Source organism: Podarcis melisellensis (genome assembly GCF_964234715.1).
Source record: "Podarcis melisellensis genome assembly, chromosome: 3".
Taxonomy (NCBI): Eukaryota; Metazoa; Chordata; class Lepidosauria; order Squamata; family Lacertidae; genus Podarcis; species Podarcis melisellensis.
In genome coordinates this window covers 118296129-118318856 of record NC_138530.1, presented here as the reverse complement: position 1 = coordinate 118318856, position 22728 = coordinate 118296129, and the positions used below count along the sequence as shown (strand labels likewise).

General features: G+C 46.0%; 3 long non-coding RNA genes across 3 annotated transcripts in view; 1 reads left to right on the top strand and 2 right to left on the bottom strand.

The window, feature by feature from the left end:
- The window catches only part of LOC309367371, a 111191-nt gene extending 90909 nt beyond the window's left edge, over window positions 1-20282 (top strand). The window contains exon 2 of the long non-coding RNA XR_014167101.1: window positions 19723-20282. This is a non-coding gene — a long non-coding RNA (uncharacterized lncRNA). The remainder of the gene's footprint in view (window positions 1-19722) is intronic.
- Window positions 3543-8264, bottom strand: LOC309367297. The gene is made up of 3 exons (XR_014167003.1): window positions 6853-8264; window positions 4344-5063; window positions 3543-3770 (listed from the first exon to the last, which is right to left on the bottom strand). It is a non-coding gene; the product is annotated as an uncharacterized lncRNA (long non-coding RNA).
- Window positions 8934-10730, bottom strand: LOC309367307. The gene is made up of 2 exons (XR_014167015.1): window positions 10132-10730; window positions 8934-9360 (listed from the first exon to the last, which is right to left on the bottom strand). It is a non-coding gene; the product is annotated as an uncharacterized lncRNA (long non-coding RNA).
- Window positions 20283-22728: the final 2446 nt, after the last annotated feature.

The following is a 22728-nucleotide window of genomic DNA, read 5'->3' as shown; positions in this document are numbered from 1 at the left end:
TAAGTTCAGAGTACCTTGAGTTCTCAATGTTTTGCTGCCATTGTTTCAGAATGGCTTGACTGAAGGGAGAAAGTGAGGAGGATGTCAGAATGGTTTTGTGTGATTGCAAACACCAGATCTGCCAAGGTGAGAACTTTTCCAAAGCCCCAACTCCACTAAACAAAGGCTTAAGACTTGTGCCCCCCTGTTATGTACTGAGTTGAAGAGGATCCAAAATGCAGCAGTCTGATTGGTCCTAGAACAATGTAGCGGTATGATTGGTCCGCAGGAGCCACCCAATCCAGCTCCAGGTGGAAGTGAATCTGCAACCTGATAGGCTTACAGAAGAATCCCAGAATTAGCCAATCACATGCAGCCCATTGTCTAAATAATGTATATAAAGCAGATATTTTGGGGAAACTTTCATTCCTCGCTACTGTGAGCTGAATAAAGAGCATGAAATCCACACTCGACTCTGAGTATATTTCACCTCCATTGGACTACGTTATTCAAATGTGTTGTGTGAATGGAGGTCCCTGCTGATAGATTGCACTGAGTTTCTTTGCTGGAAAGGTAGGATAGTTTTCTCAGTTTCTCATCTTCCCAATCTAAAATTCAGTTCTCCACATTCTTCAGCATTTTGCAGTTTATATATATATATATATATCCACCGATGTGCAAATAATAATGGAAGAAGAGCCTTGCTGCGTCAGGCCAGGGGCCGCATCCAGTCCAGCCTCCTGTTCTCACAGTGACCAGCCTGGCGCCCCTGGGCCTGAGCACAGCAGCATGACGGCCACTTTTGATTCCCAGCTGCTGGCTTTCAGAAGCACACCCCCTCCCACACTGGAAGGGATCAGACAGTTCCCATAGGCAGCTGGCCCTGACAGCCTCCGCCTGATCCTCTTTAAAACCCATCAAGGTTCATGGCCATCACTACATTGTGTAGGAATGAATTCCCTATGTGTACCTGCCCATCTGAGTGGGTTGCCCCAGTCACTCTGGGCAGCTCCCAACAAAAAATAGTAAAACACAATACAGCATCAAACATTAAAAACTTCCCTATAGAAGACATATGAAGGGTCTTCTAAAAGTCATATACAGTAGTTGTTTATCTCCTTGACATCTGATGGGATGGGCACCACTACTGAACCCTCTGCCTGGTTGCACATCTTGCAATGAGGGAACTGCCAGAAGGCCCTCGGAGCTGGACCTCAATGTGTGGGCTGGATGATGGGGTGGAGACGTTCCTTCAGGTATTAGTCTGAAGGCAGCCCTGTTTAGGGAAGTTTTTAATGTGTGGCATTTTAATGTATTTTTAATCTTTGTTGGAAGCTGCCCAGAGTGGTTGGTGAAACCCAGCCAGATGGGCAGGATACCAATAAATTATTATTATTATTATTATTATTATTATTATTATTATTATTATTAAAGCTGCATGCAAAATTTTATTTATTCAGATAAATTTGAACTAAAATGTTTCATTAGGATTTTTTTTAAGATCACAGATTACTGCAGAAATGTAGAGAACTGAATTGAAAAAATGAGAAACTGAGAGAACAGAGAGAAGTTGACAGATCCTTGCATCGCTAGCTGTCCCAAACATTCTGCAAGTGAGGGCTAAATGAAGAACTTGTTTTTTCTTCCCTGTCATGTATATAATGTGACTTGATTGGGGAAGGAGTATTAAAAGTGCAATGTACCCCCAAAATTGTAGGCATTCAAGAGTAAACATTCCATTATCATAAGTGGCTGCTGACATTATTGCATGGGCAAAGACAAATAAGCAGTTGGCCTGAGAAAATACCAATGGAAAGAAAAGTGTGTCCTTCTCTGGCTTCTGTCAGCTCCACCCCAGCTGAAAAAGCAACTGTAGCTGCATATAGGAGTGGAAAAAATCAGTAAACAAGACAAAACATACCTAATTGGAAACAGGTCCCAGATAGTGCTATGGGATGGAGGGTAACTCCAAGATTGGGACACTTTGAGAGATTTTGAAAACAGTAAAACGCCGGGTGAAATCCCAGGGGAATTGAATGAAAACATCAGTTGGCTTACAAAAGTAAATAGTGAAGGAAGCGAGAAAGAGGCAAAGGAAAAACAGATGCAAACCCAGACGGTGCATCAGTGGGGTGAAGAAAAGGAAGCCCAGTATAAAAACAGGCGGCGGGGGGGGGGGAGTATTTTTTATGTATGTAAAATAGAAAGAAAAATGTCCACTTTGGCCAAAAGGGGAAACTCTGCTTGGCCTCCATTAGAATTCCACAAGATCTTACAGGATTCGTAGTTGGTATTTAATAACCTAACACCTGCCAATATCCCATATACTACAGAGCTACTTTAAATCTTTTTTTGTCTTGCTTTTCTTGCTGTCATCTTGAACAGTAATTTAGCTTTGACAAGGAAAGCTGGGTTTCCTCAGACAGGCTTCTATGCAGGAAGCTTTGTAAAGCAAAACCCCTTTTCTCTATTATAACAAACGGCTGATAGCACAGTAATTGAAAACAGGTACAGAATATTTCTGTAGTCCACCGTTGCACCGATGGCTTCCATTTCTTTCCCTGCTAGAGAGAAGCACATAAAATCCAGGTGGCTCAGACTGGCAAACAGAACCAATCCATGTCTGAAGGAGTGGAGTTGGTTACTGCTGACCCTATTAAGACAGTTGGGCTGGGAGGTGGGGATGAGTGTATTAGCTCTGGCCCTGTCACCATACGCTCCGCGGCACGAGGCGGAATCCCAATTTCCCAGGGTCTGAGTAGCATGGGGAGCCTTTGTGGGAAGATCTCTGCTGCAGAAGTTGTCCTTCCAACTCATAGAAGATGGCGGGGATGCTGGCAGAGCAAAGACAGCCTACTCTCCCTTGCTCTCTCCTCTCATTCATTGATTTAACCCCAAAGAAAAATACTTGAGTAGGGAGTATACTTTTAGTTATTAAAGTGGCATCAATAGGCAGGCGTCCCAAAATATGGGTACTGAAACACTAAAAGAGTGATTTCTTACAAATAAAGTGAAACCCATACAGCCTTCTAACAGTCTTAAGATGGTGTTGTGCAAACTTAACTATGCAGAACAGATTTCAGGTTGCATCAAATACAATACTGGTTTGGTGCCATGGAGGAGGCTGGAATTCCATTGCAGCCATTTGCACAGGTAATTAGAGGCTGAGATGGAAATAATCAGTCTCCCAACTCCCCCAGAGCTGGGGGTGGCAGTCTCATCCACAGTTTGCCCAACACCTGGCCCCAAATCCGGAAGGAATCAGGGAGCAGGGGGCACTGGATGGAAAGCACCGTGCATTTCTTGGCAACTCTCCAAAGTCGCCTCTGTGAGCAACAAACTTCCATTTCTTAAGATGAAAAATTGGATTTAAGTCATGGACATATTATGAGCGAGGGAGGAGAAATTACTTTGCTATGATTAAGTGGGCACAAGATATTGGTCATAACATTATGTTTGCTGACTGGGAACAGTTGTGGACCACTGGCATGAAATTTACGGCATGTAATGCCCTAAGAGAGACTATTATGAAAATGATTTACAGGTGGTACATGACCCCAGACAGGTCCCTATTATCGGGACCAAGATGAGCTTTTCTTGCTCCAGTTGCTGAAATGGCCAAAGTCAGGCTGTCTGTTCAAAGTAAGAGGGCTTCTCCCCATTAGAGACTGCAGAACTGGGGGCAAAGACCTCGAGCAGCAGGGGGCAGGTCTGAGGGATCCAGTCCCTACTCTTGTTTTCTCCAAGACTCGCCTCAGGTGCTGGGGAGACTTGGAAGATCTGTGGCACAACTGCAACAAGAGAAGGACATGGAGACAGTCTTGCAAGACTATTCCAAGAGTCTTCTCCTTGATTTCCCTGCTTCTACTCTTATCAAGGTCCTACTACAGGGGTGGGACAAAGGGCTGCCATTGGCCTTTTCGTAAAAAAAAAAAAAAAAAGTTCTACAACTATGGGGTTTTGCTAAAAAAAAAAACAACTTTTGACTTTTTGAAATATGGCAACCCTAGGGGGACACCCCAGGCCTTGGGTGCCAATCCTGGCCTGCAGCCCCCAGAATGTGCCTCACAAGGGAAGGTGGCCCTGTAGCTGACAACCATCCCCCAGCCCTGTCCTATCAGCTGCCTCTGCCACCTCCTTCCTCCATAAATGCCTTCTCGCCTCTTTCAGTCAACTGCATCCTCGTTGAACCCCACAAAACTGGAGGGCCACTGCACCAGATGGACCTTGGGTTGGATCCAGCAGTCTGGCTCTGCTGATCTTTTTACTAACTGCCGCCCCCCACTCCAGATCCTGTACTCTGAGCTGTCACCCTAGCCTATTGCTGCCCTTCTCTATCCAAAAAATGAGGGACACTTGCTCACCTGGTGCCACAAGCTGCTCCTAGCCTTGGAGCGGGACCACTCTGTTGCTCCTTCTCAATTACTTGAGCATAGGAGAGATGAGGAGGGCAGAGAAAACCAGTCAGAAGCCTGTAACCAAAATTTGTGGGGTGTGCTTGTGTGTGTGAGGAGGGGTGTCTAACGAAGAGGGGGAATCACTGCAGAATAGACAGAACAGAAATTCGTTTAGCCTAATAGATTCTAGCAGGCCCATCCTGACCAATTCCTTCCGTATCTCTGCAGTTAAGTGAACTGAAGGGCATCCCAAGAGCTGGAAAGAAGCAGCCTAGAGCACAAAGGGCTTGGAGAGAAAGGAGGTGCCAGCTGCTACGGGTTTGACAGCTACGGCCATGCCAGGGCCCAAAGAGACTGGCACCCTCAGTCCTGCCCCGGCTGCTTCAAGGCTGGATTACTGCCACGTGCTGGATGTGTTGGGCTTTCCCTGTGCTTGACCTGTAGCTGCAGTTGGAGCAGAATGCTTCAGCACAGAACGCTGACAAGTGCCCATGCTTCCATCAGCCAAGTTGGTACTGCTACAGGTGCCCTATAATACCTGTCCTGCATTTGTAAGAACTCCATTGTCAAGTTCAGTGGCACCTGCACTTTGGATCTCCCTGCCTATTGAGATCAGTCCGGCTCCTTCACTGGACTCTTGCTGGCACCGGCTTAAAACATTCTGGTTCAGACAAGCCTACCAAGATGCTTAGAAAGTTGAAGTAATTTTAATCTATCTTAGTATTTTAACTTCTGTATGTTTTAAAGTATAGCATTTTAAAATTGCTTTATCTTTTTGTAAACTGCCTTGAGGATTTTTTTACAATCCAGCTGTGTAAATTTTATGAAACAAATAAATACAATCAATAGGTAGCAGGGAGAGGCTTCACCCCCTCCCCCAATCTAATACTAGAGCTTTGGATAATTCATTAACATTGATGGGGACTTCTTCACATAATTTTTAATTGGTATGTGAAATTGGCAGTCACAAGATGCGGTGAGGACTGCAGGCTTGCAGAAAGGGGGTCACATCTATTCACAGAGGAGAAGAGTGTCTATGGTTATAATCAGAAATAGCTATATAGAACACTGAAGCCACCTGTGAGAGGAGAAGCCCCAGGAGTCGGCTATGACTTGTGGGCTTCCTAGAGACATCTGGTTGGCCACTGAACTAGACAGGCCTCTGGTGTGAAACCACTTTTCCTGCTGTGTTATATCCAACGCTCCACCCCAAAGAAAAGAGAAGCATTGCCTGCATTTAAAGGGCTGCTCTGCCTCGTCTTCTTAGGACAGCCTGCCCTGCCCTGCCTGGAGAGGGAGGAGACCCCTAGGAAGGTCCTCCAAGCATCAAGGTGTCCCAGAAGAGGAGCAGAAAATGTTGGGCAACTGAGAGAGGAAGGTAGTGGAGTCTTGCTTAGAGCCAGAGAGACCCCCAGGAAGGGGGAGAATGATTATTGCATTTGACAGTTGGAAAGATGGAAAGTGGAGGCAGGGAGAGGTGTGGTAGTAAAAGGGCTGCACTAGGAGGACCTGGGAGACCAGGGTTCAACTCTCCACTCAGCCATGAAGCTCACTGGTTGACCTTGGGCCAGTCTCTTTTCTCAGCCTAGGCTACTTCGCAGGGTTGTTGTGAGCTCCTGGGAGGAAAGAGAGCTACGAATGTAACAATAAATGTAAATGATGAGATGGAAAGAAAATGGGAAGGCAGGGAAAGAATGTGGAGAAGCTGAGCTCTTTTGAAGGGGAGTGACTGGCTGAGACGATTTCAAGAGAGCCAAGGCTGTGCAGGGGACCCCAGCCTCCCCCCCCCCCCGGAGACCAAGAGAAGGAATTCTATTCACAGTATGAACAGTATGCTGTCCAGAAAAAGTCCCCCCTCCAATATACAGTGGTACCTCTGGTTACGAACTTAATTCGTTCTGGAGGTCCGTTCTTAACCTGAAACTGTTCTTAACCTGAAGCACCACTTTAGCTAATGGGGCCTCCCGCTGCCACTGCCCCACCAGCACACGATTTCTGTTCTCATCCTGAAGCAAAGTTCTTAACCCGAAGTACTACTTCCGGGTTAGGGGAGTCTGTTACCGAAGTGTTTGTAGCCCGAGGTACCACTGTACACTACCTGACTAGCTAAAGTGCCCACCCAAGCCTAACTCCAACCGCAGCCCTAATCCTACACCTAACCCTAACTATTCTATATACTAGCTATCTATAAAATGCACAAATATGCACAAAATTAAAATGTAAACTAAAACATATTAAAATAAACAATAAATATTAAAATATTAAAATAAAAAAATGGAAAACAAACAAATCAAATCAAAATGGAAAACGATCAAATTAGAAACTACTAATGAATCAAAAGCCTCTCCTGAACCTCTTCCCACCAACTCCAACCACACTGCTCTCTCCTGACCTCTCCTCACTAACCCACAAGGGAACCTGCAGTCGGTGACTTTTAAGGGAGGGCAAGGCACTGTTACCACGGCAACCCACCCACCTTGACCCTCCTGAGTGGTGATGCTTCTTCAGAACTTTGGTGCACCTGCTGCTCTGTCCGCAGCTTTGCTGCATCTTCTCTCTTCAGGTTCCCGTCTGTATTTCAGATCATTCTTCTTCCAACAACATTTCTAAAGAGAGATCATCCCCACAACCAGAAGAAGACTCCCAAGTCTAAGGGTGTCCATAGCACAGGATTAGACCATCTGCTTTACATGCTGATGTTCAGTCCTGGCAGCATCTCCAGGTGGGGCTGGGGGACCCCGCCCCCATCTGAACCCTAGAGAGCTGCTGCTGCTGCTGCTGAGGTAGATAGGTCAACACACTGACTCTGTCCAAGGCAGCTTCCTGTGAATTTTCCTCTTAGGTTATTTAGCTGAAGACAAGCAAACTTACTTTCCCACAAGGCCTAAACAACCTCACAGGGTTGTTGCGGGACTAAAATGGGGAGAGCTTTGTACACCTTGGAGGAATAGTGGGATATAAATGCAAAACTAAATAAAAACAAGTAGTGGGGTGAACAGGCAAAAGCTGCAGTCCTGACCCCATTTACCTAGCAGCAAGCCTTATCGTATTCAAAAGGATTAACTTCTGAGTAGGCCTGGCTAGGATTGTGCTGTGAGCTAGCATACACTCCAACAGTTCTCCAATGAAAATAGGGACGTCCCATTCCATAATGATAATTTTACTCTTTATACTTCACACATCTTACTGGGTTGCCCCAGCCACTCTGGGCAGCTTCCAACATATATTAAAAACATAATAAAAAAAATAAAACATTAAAAAAAACTTCCCTATACAGAATTGCCTTCAGACAGCTCGGAGGTTGGATAACTCCATGAAAATAGGGACATCCTAAGGAAAAGTGGGACATTCTGGGATCAAATCAGAAACTGGGACAGCTTCTCTAAATCAGGGATGTCCCTGGAAAATAGGGACCCTTGGAGGGTCTGAGCTACATAGCTGGGGGGTTCCCGTTCCAGTCTCTGCCCTGGCGTCATTCGGTGTCTTTAGCCAAGACCCATCTCAGCCTCAGAAGTCCCCACAGCTGCAATATGGAAACTTATAGCTCTGGCCTACTTTACAGGGTTGTTGTAACCACACAGGGATACTGAGCATCTGAAAGCACCTGACAAACGATGAGCCCTAAAAGGCCTCAGCCCAGTATACCTGAAGGAGCATCTCCACCTCCATCGTTCTGCCCAGACACTGAGGTCCAGCACTGAGAAGTGAAGTTACAGGGAACCAGGCAGAGGGCCTTCTTGGTAGTGGCTTCCACCCTTCCATCAGATGTCAAAGAAACAAACAACTATCTGATGTTTAGAAGACATCTGAAGGCAGCCCTGTTTAGGAAAGTTTTTTAATGGCTGGTGTTTTAATGCATTTTTAATCTCCTGTTGGAAGCCTCCCAGAGTGGCTGGGGAAAGTAATATTATTATTATTATTATTATTATTATTATTATTATTACCACCATCATCATTGTGGTTACAGCAATAGAAGATGAGATCAACTGCTGCTCATTCTATAAGCACATTCATTGCTTTTTCTTAATGTTTACAGACCTGTCTAAAATACCACACCGTTCTGACATCTTAAAGCAGTAAACCTGAAAACATCTATTCTGTCTCCATGGTCAGAGGCAGAATGCTGCTAAATATTAGCTGCTGAAAACTGTGGGAAGGGAGAGGGCTCTTGTGTCCTGCTCCTGCTCCTGTTGATCGGCCTCTGGGGCGATTGTTGAAGGAGAAACGGTGTTAGGGCAAGGCTAAAAATGTGGCTGCGCTCCCAAGCAATCATGTTTATGCCCTACACACAAGTGACGCATAAGCATGACTGTTTACAAAACACGTGTTACTTACCTCCAGGCTATACCTATTTTGCAGAGGAATTCAAGTACATACTGGAAATTTGGGCTTGCGGAGTTGAAGCGGATTAAAACACTCCATTGCATTAATGCAACAAATCCACTTTAAAACAAAAACAGGCATTTTGTGTTTAGGAAAGTGATGTGGAGATGAACTGAAAAGTGTGGGGGTAAACAAATGGTTAACAGGAAGTGGTATAAATGCCACACAAGCAAATCTGGATGGATCTTCATTGTCATATCTTTCTGCAAACCAATCAGAGCAAATGCTCAACAAAGACCAGTCAGTCTTTGTGTGTAAGTTTTCTGCAGGCAAATCAGGATGGATGGTCAGTAGGCAAATCATTCAAAGAAGCCCATAAGTCCTCTTTGCTATGCAAGCTGAAAAGTATTGTGGGTGAAGTGGTTGTAAGGATCTCAGTTTTGCTTTCTGCTTATGGGTCCATATACCAGTTGCGGAAAGGACAAGATGCATATCGCAGAGGATGAAGACAAAGAGTTGCTTGAGCAATTTCCCAACACGAGCAGCCGATGAAGCTCCTCTGGTTTTGTGGTTGTGCACTCTGGGATTTGTCTGTGGGTGCCGGCAGGGGTGTTGCAACCTGCCACGGCCAATAACCATCCATTTCAGGAGCAGAGTCTTTCTGAGCCAGCAATATGAAAAGAAGGGGGAAGAAAATGAGCAGCAAAATGTGAAGTTAATAAAAATACTTTATCCAATCAGGCTTTCAAAGCAAAGCGAGCCCAGCCTGGGCCTGGAAGCAGCAACCAGGCACTCTGGTTTTTTACTCCACTTAGTGGTCTAATAGCTTGCAGAGCTTCTCTATTTAGCTTTATGACTTGCACATTTACTCTTTTCATTTGCAAATTCAGCTATGGTGCCTGAGCTCCAGCATTCCCAGGACACTCTTGGTTAGGCTACTGCTCTAATTGTAGGACCCGGCTCTGAACTACTATTTCTGAATTCTCAGCTTCCAGGCTTGTATTGGTCTTACCTACTGTGTAAATAATTGACAGATAAATCTTAACACTGTCAACCCCCCAAGATGGTAAACTGGCTTCCCTTTGTACATGTTTCATCAGTTACCCCAGCAGTGGCATTGGCTTTTCAGTTGGTGGCACCAACCGGGGGCCTTTCTGGTGAAAACCCAGATTCAGATCTGTGGGAATGAGGCTCTAGTTCCCATTTGCAGAGTATGTGGGAGGCAGCCCTGGGTCGTTTGACCCTTTGATTAGTTCACACTCAGTTTTAAAGTTTAAAGCAACATATAATTTTTGCTTAGTGTGCTTGCAGTTGCAGTTGCAGATTAAATATTCAATGCAAATTTACTTAAGCTGCTATAGTGTCTTGCATAGATTAAACTGTTACAGACTAATTAACTCTGAGGCAGACAGTAGCACCGCATAACATGTACCTGCTACTCTGACCGTTAAGTCTGTTCCCTAACTGCCATAACTGTACCAACTGCCACCATAACTGCCACTGACTGTGCAACACCAGCAGAATTCTACAGCTCTTGCCATTAACCCTTTGCATGTGCATTTTGAATGCTAACATCCCACAAGATCAAGTGACTCTCCTGATTACTTTAGGATCTCAAGCATAGTGGAACGAAGCAGTAGCATGTGGAGCTGCCTTTAAAGGTAATTTAAAAGCAGCTGCAAACAGTGCAAAACTCAGGCCTAGGTTGCTGGAGCATGCATGCATGTGTGTGCATGTGTGGGAATGCAGAGACACACTCACAGCTTCCCTCATTGCCTTACGTATATAATTACTTCCAATTTAGGGGGCAACTGCGTCTTTTATGCCTGCTTAGTTTTATGATATTGTATAGCCTGCTCAGAGCTTTCATGATTTGAATTTAAATCATTGAAAACCCTGAAGCACAACTGAATTGTTGTGAGGGCACATTAGAACATATTTTATACAATTCTTAATGTATGGTTTATAGTCTTTGTGAACCACTTAGAAGTTTTATTTACAGTTAAGCGGTATGAAATTTGCGTTAATAAATAAACAGTGGCGTAGCGTGGGGGGTGCAGGGGGTGCCAACCGCACCGGGCGCAACATTTTGGGGGGCGCACTCGCAGCTCTCTGCCCCTACCTGCTCACTCACTCTCTCTCACAGTGTTGGCTGTGCGAATCCAATCCGAGCTGCCCGCGTTGCGGTGCGGAGCGGGAGCGGAGAGAGAGCGAGGGAGGGACTATCTGGGGGAGGGACAATGCAGCGGCCACCCAGCGCAGCGCTCAGCGCGGGAGAGAACCATACACGACCAGCCCAGTTTTGGGAGGGGAGGTGTTACTGCTAGGTTAGTGTGCAGTTTAAACCGATTTAAAATGTCTGTTTAACAAAAGGCGGCGGCGGGAGGCGGACTTCTCTCCCTCTCTGGTGCTGGTGCCGTGAGGCGCTCGCCAGCCCACCGGCCCCTCCTGAGCGGGATATGGGTGGGCGGACGGGGTGGGGGAGAGGCGCCGGGTGAGGCAGGGTAAGCCGGCGGCGGCAGCTGCGCGAGGGACCCCCGCCCGCATCGTGCCCTGACAGGAGCCGCCGCTGCGCCCACGGGCGCCCTTGACGCGGCGCCCCTCATGCCCCCTCGAGAGGCGCTGGGGGGCAGCGAGACTCTGCCGGGCCCCGCCCCTCACTCCGCGCTCGGCTTCAGGGCTGTCTTGCGAGGGGGCGGCGGGAAAAGGCTCTGGGGAGAACCTCGCTCGCTGTCCCGCGTTGCTTTTCCTCACGTCGTTTTCCCTTTCCCTTGAGGGGACGGGGAGGTGAAGGGAGCCTGCCTTCCTCCTCGCACGTGGCGAGTCGTCGGTGGAGGTAGAGAAACCACGCACATTTGATATTCATAATAATAATAATAATAATGGTTTGAAATTTAAGACTCCCCCCCCCCCAAGGAAAAGGCACTTTCTTGCCCTGCCTGTGGACCAGGAGGTCGTGGCGGGAGAGGCCTTCAGCAGTGGGGCCCTTATTCACGCTGCCAGCCTGACCTTCACCCTCTTACATATAGAGAGGAAAGGAGACGCGGAGGTGCAAAGGCTTGTGGGGCAGAAGTAAGCCCCGCTGAGTTCATCAGGGGTGCCAACGTGAATACAGTATGATATTGGGGGGGGGGGAGGCAGGTAAGCCCCGCCCTGCATAGTTTACCACATTGGCAATGCCCATCAACTGGGGGACTGGGCCCCTCAAATGTTTTATTGGGGGGCCTGAAGCAGTGGCGTAGCGTGGGGGTGCAGGGGGGCCGGGCGCAACATCGGGGGGGCGCTCGCACTCGAGTGCTAAAATCCATGAGTTAGGGGGCGCAAATTACTTGCCTTGCCCCGGGTGCTGACAACCCACGCTACGCCACTGTAAATAAATAAAGTCAACTCATGCAAAGGGAGGTAGGAAGCAGATACTTGAGATCAGCCCATTACTTTGTACCTACAAAAGAGAAGTGGCAGCTAAAATGGATGAAATATGCCGAATTTGCAAGTTTAACTTAAAATTAGAGATCAAGATGAGGAAGAGTTTAAGGAGGATTGGAAAATGCTTGTAGATTATTTAAAAGAAATATTGCAAATATGTTAAAACGCAAGTAGCTTAAAATAAGGGGGCTTGGCAAGTTGCCAGGGTAAATGGGTGTCAGGTGACAGGAAAAGGGAATCTTTAGCAAGGGTTGCTGGGAAGGAGGGGGAGGGGAAAAAGGCTGGTATCCATCTTGGGCAGGCTGGCTGTTTGCTGGCTGGGAGAGATTCCTTGGACTCCAGGGCTGCACTGCTATGGGGTACAAGCTCATCTTGAAATGACCATACTGTAAGATCTGGACCCCGCCCCCATGAGAGGTGTAAATAGGTGAATAAACCATATTTCTTAAAGCTATGACAGTCTCCACCATGTCCCATTCCTCCAAAGGATTGGTGGGGAAAGACGTTACAGAGATCTGTTTCCCCACCGCTCACCTGGTGTCTCGTGGGGCCCAAATTCCAGTTCCCACAAGACTTGGATCTTTTCTGAGGCCAGGAAAACGATCACTTTCCCACTCCCTCAACAACAGTGACTTTCTCCTCAGGCTACACTGTGAGGGAGAGGATACCCCTTTTATGAATCAGATCCATATATTTACTTCACAATCTTTCCCCTGCTTTTAGCATGTGCCAATAATAAGGGCATTGGCACAGGATATTTTCTGGCGATTAATGAGTAGTTGGAGTTAATGATTCTCAGCTGCACTGTGAGCCATTAGCCGTCCCTCCAGATGGTGGTTAATCCCCAACATTTATCCCTACATCATTATTGTTGCCATGAAAAAAGTGAGAAATGCCTTTCAGACCTCTCTCTATAGAGAGACTGCTGTTTGCAGTCAAAGCCATTGAGGAAGATAATTCCACCTACAGAACAGAACCCCCTTCCTGGCTTCGAAAAGGAAGTGTCTAGAAAGGATGGGCCCATGGAATGATTTGCAAGCACATCACCTGATGTCTCCTTGTTCTATGCTTTCATAGAGTGGAAACTCTGACTGAGCACCCACTAAGGGATTCTTGAAACTTTTCTATGAAAATGAAAACGAACCAAGTTCTCCTCACTGACCAATGTGTGAATTTCTCTGGCATTGCTTATCAGTATGTTCAGAAAGGAAGGTATTGGGCAGTTTATAAAGTCTCTTAAGTGAATCGATTGGCTTTAGTTGAGTAAAAGACAGTAGTCTATAGCTACAATAAAGTATTTTGATGAACAACTGTCTTGTTGTCTGGGCAGCCCAGGACCTCCACACATAATGCCCAGGTTTGCCCCCCGGGGAAGCCACTTTGGTTCTGCTAACACAGCAGTTTGACTTCACTCCAGAGAAAGAATGGAGAAAAGAACGCACCAACTTAGTGATGGACTCACTCAATTATTTTCTTTGCATTTTGAGTTGTGGAACTCCGATATTCAGCTCCATCAAGCGAAACGCACTGAGAGACTCACCTATGCAAGTGTCTTTGCCATGAGGAGATGCTTAAGAGCACTCATGAAGCTCTCATTTACCTCTGCTGGGGCTTGCACAGCGGAATGGATTGTGCCCACAGATTTTGAAGGCCAATGAGTAGCCTTGAAGCAGAAAGAGAGATAGTCAACAGATTCCAAACAATATTACTTTGATTTCCCCTCTGTATGGCTGGTAGTAGCTCCCTTTGGCAACTCCACACCAGGCTGTGTCTGCCTGCCAACATGCCTTGTGTGGAGCTGAAGTATTCCTGCTTCCTGAGATCTGGCTGTGCAAGGATTTCTCCAGACAGGCAAGATTTGTGGGCTCCAAGTGTATTCAGGTCACCAAAAAGGGACCGTCCATCTGTCGCTAAGTGTGCACTTATATGTATACTCCCCTGTGCAGACTGCCAGTTCTTAACAGACTGATCAAAATGGCATAAAACAAGATTAGTATCCAAAGATCAGATGGAATTCCCTGGTGTTGCCCTTTAAGAGTTTCAGGTGGGGAATAAAGAAAACCTTGTAACTCTATACCCTATGATGTCCAAATTGTTATGTTGCATAGGAAATCTCCTTTCTCTCTTATAGCCCCCAGGGGACTTTCACTGAGGAGTGAATGGGCCATCTGTTGAATGTCATGATTCACATATGTGGTGCACGGCCACAAACACTTTCCCCTCAGCGCTGTCTGGCTGCCCGTCTCGTAAGTGGAGCTGATCTCCATCCAAGCACAACAGCAGGGGACAATTAATAAGGGACTAATGTTGTGATAATGATAAGTTCCACAGTTCAGTAGGTGTGGCTCCCTCAAGCTGATTATGTCTCTGTATCATGGCTAGTTTCAGGCACACATCTTAAACCTATTTACACATAAAGGAACTTATATTAAAACTTAGTGCCCAGAGCTGCAGTATCAGCTGACAGTGTCCAAGTGTCCACAGACAACATGAAGTGGTTCCCTCAGGCAGCAACTGGGTGCCACAGTAGATCAGGGTGCTATGAAAGGGCAACACATGGTCAGCTATGTACCGTAATTACCATGGCAGGTGCAGTTCCTTGGGCTTGTTTTGATAGTGACAGTGTCCTATTCTGTTGCTGTCCTGTCAACTTCAGAAAGAGACATGAAAGGCACTGGCACAGTCAGGAGTGAAGTTCAACAACTGCAAGAGTCACCAGTGAGAGCCAGAGTGGGGCAAGGGTTTGAGAGCTGAACCAGGACATGGGAGGTCCTGGTTTGAAACTCCCCTCACCCACAAAGCTCACTTGGTAGCCTTGGGCCAGTCCCTATCTCTCAGCCCAGCTGCCCTCACAGGGTCGTTGTGAGAATAAATGGGGAAGGAAGGACAACACCTTGAGCTCCTTGGAGAAAAAGCTAGGATATTAATTAATTAATTAATTAATAAGAGTAGCAAACGAGTGATATTGAGAGAGGGGGCTTCTGCACAAGTACTTTTCCAATTCCCTCATCCTGCACTACCCCTCACCATTGATAGGACCCCAATATCTACAAATATTTTATTATTATTATTATTATTATTATTATTATTATTATTATTATTATCATCATCATCATCATCATCATACCCCACCCTCCCTGACCAGGGCCGGGCTCAGGGCGGCTAACACCAAATATAAATTACAATAAAACATAATAGAAAAAACAACAACAAACAAACAGTTAATTAAAATATGGCTTAAAACACAGCTTAAAATGCAGCCTCATTTTAATAGTAGCCCATAAATCAAGACCATAAAAGGAGGAGACATCAGATACTCACCTGAGCCAGCTATCCATGCTGGTCCTACATGGGCCAGCAAAAAAGCCAAGGGAAAATTTATATACCAAATCCCATATAAGGGATCAGAGCGAGTCTAAGCCGAAGGCCAGGCGGAACAGCTCCGTCTTGCAGGCCCTGCGGAAAGATGTCAAGTCCCGCAGGGTCCTGGTCTCTTGTGACAGAGCGTTCCACCAAGTCAAGGCCAGTGCTGAAAAGGCCCTGGCCCTAGTTGAGACCAATCTAACCACCTTGTGGCTCGGGACCTCCAAAGTGTTGTCATTTGTGGACCTTAAGGTCCTCCGCAGGGCATACCAGGAGAGGCGGTCCTGTTGGTACGAGGGTCCTCCCCCATTTTCGTTTGAAATGCTGCATCACTGTAAGTTTTAAGATGTTCTTGAAAACTCTCTGCTGTTGCTTTCCTGAAATTTCAGGATTGCACTTAGGCCTTGATAGTTTTGGTGTTGTTTTACCCTTGTTTATACTGTGATTTTACTATTTTACTGGGGTGAGTGCTGTTTCCGTAGTACAGTATCACCAGCTACTGCTGTCTATTACCTGTTTGTTGTTGCCCATTTTTTCAGTTATGATGTTTTATGTATTGTTATAAATTTCCTTAACATATATTACTGTACAGTGACATAAGAAAGCTTTTTTTCTATTTGAAAATGATATAAATTCACTAATAAATGAATACATTCAGAGACCAACGTGATGGGGGAGGCAGTGTGGCTACTGAGACAATACTCATGCAGCCCACGCAGAGAAAGACACCCACAGGACCTATACACAGCCCCCCCCTGCCCCAGATGATCCATGCTCAGGATTATAGACTCCTCTCTGCTCACATGACTGATCCAATGGCCAAGGAGGAAGGCACTGACATCCCATCGGGGAACTGCCCGCCCTAGTACTATGGGTGAACTAGGGCTTAATTTGGAAAGCAGGGGGCAACTGGAGTATATGCAGAATCAGGTGAATGTTGAACTTCCAGTGGGTCTTTTCCATGCACATGTGTTGCTTGGCATGGGGAAAATAGAATTGCCAATGAAAATTCTCCCTGTGGATTTCACCCATCCCTAACCAGTGTGCTTGAGCATACTGCACAATGCATTTAAAATACTTTCCTTGAGGTGGCATTGATGTTCAAATTATTATTAATGGGCTTTCTAAAGTGCAAAACCTGCAAAGTCCAAGGAGGAATAAATTCCAGTTAGGCCATAAAAAGGAAATGCTTGTCTCCTAAGCACAAAGAAGCAGTCTATGCTTCCTGATTAGTTTCCTGGTATGCAAGCCATGGGCACACGTCATTAAGTGTTTGCAAACTGACAGCAACTAATCGCTTACAGAGCCCTCTAGTCCATCTGAAAAGAATGTGCCAAGAAAGCTCACATCCAGGGTTTCACAGACACTTTCCCGGAGCCAGAGGATGATCTCTGAACATCTGTTTCAGCTCTGCACATGAAAGAATCATAAGCGCATTAGCTTGCATATTCAGTTATCCTGTCTCCAGGGGGAATGTGCTTGTCAACTTACAATCGTATCTGTAAGATGTAATCATCTGTGCTGCAGCAGATACTTGGCACGCATACCTGCGATGATGATCTTGGCATCGTACCTGCTTTGCAGAGAATGGGAAAGGTGGGGATGGTGAAGTGAGACCTAATTGGGGCGGCACCTCATTTCCTTTCCCGTAAATAGAAAGGGAAGGAAGTGAGGGAATCTGGGAATCTTCTACTCACTTACTTTAAATACATTATAATGGATTATCACGGTTTGAACAGTGGTGTCTCTTTCCTTATTATTCTCAAATATTCCACAATCATGCTGCATCAAACCATGCAGTAACATGTAAACACGATGCAGATCACTAGAGAAATAAATGGACTGAGTAGGTCTAAAGCAAACTGCTCTCTCCCATTGCTCAATCCATGGGGCAGTCATGATCTGGAAACTTTCACAGTGATCAGAAAGCATCTCTGTTCTGATCCATGTCGGACAAGGTTACATCCTTTGGCCATGGGTTGATGACATACAGAGGTGTTGCATGAACAGATAAAACCGCCTTGTGCCACATCAGGTCACTGGTCCATCTTGCCCTGCCTATCTCCTCTGACTGACAGGGGCTCTCTAAGGTCTCAAGTATTTTCCATTCGTAAAACCTGAGAACTTTTTTGGAGGAGGTGGCTGGGATTGCAGCTGGAGCCTTCTGCATGCTCTTCTACTGGGCTGTCATTCTTTGCTGCCACACACACACACACACACACACACACACACACCCGGACACTGCTGTCCCCTCCTCCACCTGACACCCATCAGATGTAGACAATGGTGCATCCTTGTGAGCAAGATCTTGAGCAAGGGTCACATGAGAATGGCTCTTGGCCCATCATTGAACATCATTCCTAGACTCTAATCTCTTCAACTTCACTCTAGTTTCTTGTGGGGAAAGTGCCTCCCACAATGGTGCTCGTATCCAAGATGGTGCCACCCAAGAAAGGGAAAATAGGATGCCACTCCAGAAAAACAGCATGTTATGTACAGACTTAGTGCCATCATTGAGACACTTCCCACAGTTGGAGAAGTCGCCCCACCAGACGGATGGTGGATAGGGATGGGTGAATAGATCAGTTTTGGTTTCTTTTAGTTTCTCCTGTCATTGATTCTGCTCCATATTGATCCAGAGCAGACCCCAATGTATAGTTAGCAGAGTAAACACATAAACACTTTACAGGATTCCCAAAAAATAGACCAGAGGCAATTAGCTTCATCCAGCAGAGTTTACTACTGAAGGCAAATGAGCATAACAGTCACAATTCTTCAGGATCGGCACAGTCAGTAAGAAATCCAGTTGCAGCAGACTTAAATTTACTTAACACTTAAACACATTATGTACAGAACACCACAACAGAAAGAAAGACAAACAGTGAAACTCAGGTTCCTTCTGGCCTGTTCTTATAATCAGTATGACCTTGAAAGAAAGAGAAACAGAACCAGTTTGAACCAGCTGTTCAGCTTCTCTGAAGGAATAACCAAAACATCAGGATCCTTCTGCTTGTTTCTAGGCAGAATAGAAGCTTGCTTGCTTGCTTGTTAGCTAGAAACTTCCTGCTTGCACCAGCTTGTATCACACAGAGAAGCTTCCAGAACCCTCTTGAATTAGTTAGAATAGAAAAGATCTCTGCACTTTAAACCAATACTTTCTGTACCAAAAAATGCAAAACTAACACTACCACTTTGTGTCATTGAACTGACCACAAGGAATACAGACAGGGAAGTTGACTTGCTCTTTTCTCACCATGGAAAAACTGGCTGTCAACCAAAGTTTGTTTCAACAGAAACATGCTTATCGCTGTAAATAAATGGTTGTGTGTCTTCTTGCATCATCTAGTGGCTTCCACTGTAGCAATATCTCCATACCATTAATACAAGCAGAATACTCATTCATAAATGGAATTGTCTTTTTCCACCACTAAACATTATTTCTCCAGTGTGATCTTTGCTCACTTTCAAAATCACTATTTGTGTTGGTGGATTGAAAAAACAGATGAGCAGACACATCAGACATAGATCCATCAATAATCACAGGTGCTGTTCCAAGTTCTTTCAGTCTACAAAAGTGCACTAGACAGTCCCTTGGAAGAGGTGATACTTTAAGAGGTTTAGTACTTCCTGATCTTCTGGAGTCAGAAATGTTGCAGCTTTCACACAATGTGTTGGCATGTATAATCCAGAGTCCAGCCAAAAACACATGGAGCATGTATACAGCATGAAAATTGTAGCTAAAGGTCTCTTCCCCCTACTTTCTTCTTCTTTTTAACCTCACCCCTTACTTGACATCAGTTTGAGGCTGTACTGCAGTGGTGCCTGGAAAGGAAGGTTCTGGCACCTAAGCATTTTGGCACTCACTCATTCAGGGCCACCATGTCTGTGGCTGAATGCTGTATGCAGGAACAGCAAATCGTGGAGGTGGGACAATGGTGTTCTTGAGCATACAAAGGTTATACCTTGGGTTACAGACGCTTCAGGTTGCGTTTTTTCAGACTACGGACCGCTGAAACCCGGAAGTACCGGAATGGGTTACTTCTGGGTTTTGGCGGTTGCACATGCACAGAGGTGCTGAATCGCAACCCATGCATGAGCAGACGCGCTGCTGCGGGTTGTGGACGTTGCGGGTTGCGAACGTGCATCCTGCACCTCATGTTCGCAACCCAAGCGTCCCCTGTATTTGCCCCCACAGGCATGGCTAGCTGTTTCTCATGTTTACTTTGTTCCTCAGGACAAAAGATGGCATTCATCATACACTGCACACCAAATCATCCTTGTCAGGGTTGTAATGGAATATTGCTATTGACACACTGCTGGGCTGAATCATCGGGGGGCCACGAGTTATGGCTGAGGGTGATGAGCCCAATGGAGTGGAGCCCTGGACCTGCTGGTGGAACAACTGGGCCAGAACAGTCAGAAGAAAAAGTCCCAGTGAGAGAAGAATGGATACAAAAACTCATATGCAGAAATGACGAAACTTACCAGGAGAATAAAAAATCAAGATAACAATTTTTTACAAAAGAATGGAAATGGTTTTTTGACTATTTACAAACAAATAGGAAACAGATAAATACATTGTCAGGATTATTGTAATAACCTGCAGTTTCAAAAGAATATAGAATCAAAATAGATGAATAAAGGAATAAGTTAATTTAGAATGTGCAGGAAATGATAAAAAGAAATTTAAGGAACCGCAGAAAGAGGAGGAAGTTGAAGTTTGAAATGTTACAACTATCGTTAAGCTATTGAAATGTATATAAATGAAAACTATATATAAAATTTTAAAAAGAACAGTCTGTGTACCTAGAAAGTCCTCAACATGGAGCGAGCAGAACAGAGAAGGCCAACCTTAATAGCCTGGTGGAAATTTCCCCAATGATGGCCTTGGGATGGTTGGTGTGGCGGCAAAGGTGCTGCTGGAGGGGTTTGAATGACTCCTCCCAGGCCAAAGTTGCCCATAGAAGCTTGAGTAATGTACTGGTAGGCTTTGTGAGGGCCAAGACGATGGCCCTCTAAGACAGTGTTTCCCAAACGTTTTTGGGCAACGGCACACCTGTTTACTGAAAAAAAATCTCGCGGCACACCACCATTAAAGCCCCGCCCCGTGACGTCAGCGCGCAGCGTCACGCCGGGAGGGACGCACAAAAGTGAAAGTTTTTTCCCTCCCCCTTGCTGGGGAACCTCCAAGCTTTGGGGGTGGGAGGAGGCAGCAGAGCGAGGGACTGAGGGACGGCGGCAACTGAGGCGGCGGCGGCTGAGGCAGAGCTGGGAAGGGGGTTTCCAGGGGACACGGCAGCTCCTCGAAAGGCTTCTCTCAGCTGCGCTCAATCCGCCTCGGAGAGGATTTCCCCTCCGGTCCCATGCGTTCGTTTGGGGCATCGCTCCGGCTGCTCCCTCTCCCGCCGCGCAGGAGCGATGCCTCTCTCTGGCTCTCCCTCCGCGCAGGCTGAGGGAGGGAGGGAGGGGCGCGTGTGACCCGTCTCTGCTGGGAGACCAAACCCAGCGAGGCAGAGTCGCGCGGAGGCGCCCAGGCAGCGCTGCCGGCTGCGAGGAGGAGCGCCAGGCAGCAGCAGGAGGCGCGGCCTCTCCTCGCCGCCGCCGCCCCGCCTCTCGCCGCCCGACTCGCCCGCCTCCCTCCAGGCATCTCGCGGCACACGAGGCAACGTCTCACGGCACACTCGTGTGCCGCGGAACACCGGTTGGGAAACACTGCTCTAAGAGGTAATGGCCTTCTAAGTATGGACCACTAAGGTATCAAGGGAAGTGTCTTTGCACCAGATGAAAAATAGGTGAGTCCCTTTCCCTCAACTTGCTGGTAGAAGCTGTAGGAGGCAGAGAGAGCTGTAGAAGGCCATGCCTGATTTCTGCTGGAATCCAAGGCTGTGGCTATCAGAGACGTAAGACCCTCTTGGGGGGTTAATGCTGAAACGTAGGCTCAGGTTATATATATTACATGTGTAAATAGACCTTATATCCTAAAGACACCACAGTCCCTGCTGCCCCTCATTCCAAGAAAAGTGAACCCTGTGCAAGCGCCCAGAACCCCTGGAATCTTGCACCCCTCGGAGTCAGGGGTGGGGTGCAATAGCACGTTGTGCAATGAAACCCTTGTCTGAAAAGAGCTATTCTTAAAATGGTTGTTCAAACCTGGGTGCTGTTTCAAACCGCTTTTGTTTTATAACAGCTGCCCTTTCCTTTGTTATACAGAACACTGGGAAGATTGAGCAATGATAAAAGCAAGGACACAGATCACTTTGTTGAGTTGTAGGAGACTTTAAACAGCTGGCATGATAAAATATCCACATATCCCTTGATAAATCTAGGACATACTAGTAGCTTTTAGAAAAGTGATTCATGCTGAGGTAATAAAGGACGGCTGGGAAGGGAGGGGGGAAGAGTTTTAGTGATGTGGGGGTCTTCCCACGTTTCACTTGGATCACAACATATATATTCATCCAGAAAACTATTATCATGCAGCTGCAGATACATCAGTCAACATCAAACACCTAGGAAAACTAATCAGCTCAAATATCAAGAGCAGAGTTCAGGGTAAGTTTGAGGACATTGCATCAGGCTTGGTGATTCTCAAAATACACACACAAATACAATCTGAATCCCATCTTTCTGTCCAGTAGGAGAATCTTATTTTCTGTCAAACGGAATAGTAAACATCCATCTTCATTAGCAGGCAATTGTTAATTTCCTGCAAGCTAATGAATGGAATAATTGGGCAGGTGCTTTGGTTCAAAATGACCCCAGTACAGCAGTGGCAAATATGTACACCATCCCTTTTTCTTGTCCTGGTTTATGTAGGCTGGCATGCAAGAGGGTTGTCATGGTCACATCTGGTATCAATATTTGTGAACTAATTCTGAACTGTTTTAATTCATAATGTGTGTTTAAGGGTGAGGATTGACCTGCAAAATGGCAGTTTTGTACAGCAGACAGTTTCATTATCCAGTCACATGGGAATTAGTGTTATTTATTTATTTATTTATTTATTTATTTATTTATTTATTTATAGCACTTTCTGAACTGCCCTTCATGCAAATGGATCCCAAGGTGTTATGCAGTAATACAAAATAATAAAATCTTCCCCCAAATCAAAACGTAAACCACCATAAATACCCAAACATACGGTAAGCTACAGTGACCAAAAGGCAAAGGCTAAAAACGAAAGGCAACAGTTACAAATGTAGCCCCTTTAAAATACCAAGGCAAAGAAGAAATCCTTAAA